At 41.0% G+C, this 361-nt stretch overlaps 1 long non-coding RNA gene across 1 annotated transcript; it reads right to left on the bottom strand.

The window, feature by feature from the left end:
* Positions 1-9: 9 nt before the first annotated feature.
* On the bottom strand, positions 10-361 carry LOC147820120 (uncharacterized). Its single transcript, XR_015437660.1, has 2 exons — positions 317-361; positions 10-221 (listed from the first exon to the last, which is right to left on the bottom strand). It is a non-coding gene; the product is annotated as an uncharacterized LOC147820120 (long non-coding RNA).

Genomic DNA, 361 nt, shown 5'->3' with positions numbered 1-361 from the left:
AAACAAGACTGCCTAACATCTTTTATTTAGATTGAAACTATGTTTTTACAAAGAAGCAAAACATACTGGTGTATTCCTCTCAACTGTAAAGGACCGTAGTCAGTGCGGTACATGTTGCAGGCATTCTGGAGGGAGTACACAATGAGGCAGAGCGGCTCCAACCCAGGACGGCCGACTGTACATGGTAAATCTTCCTCGATCTCCCATAGCCGTCTGGTAACCTACAGTGAATTGCAAATGGGACATTCTATGGTTTATTATAAATGTAATGTAATCAAAACAAATTAATGATTAGTTTGTCTAGTGAGAATGTTACCTGTGGTATCTCCTAGCAGCAGATATTCTCAGCTTCTGTGGGCAT

This window comes from Seriola lalandi, unplaced genomic scaffold (assembly GCF_002814215.2).
Source record: "Seriola lalandi dorsalis isolate HSWRI2012SDOR001 ecotype SW California unplaced genomic scaffold, Sedor1 jcf7180001996515, whole genome shotgun sequence".
NCBI classification, from domain to species: domain Eukaryota; kingdom Metazoa; phylum Chordata; class Actinopteri; order Carangiformes; family Carangidae; genus Seriola; species Seriola lalandi.
The sequence above is the reverse complement of the archived record's forward strand: the minus strand, read 5'-3'. Positions and strand labels throughout refer to the sequence as shown.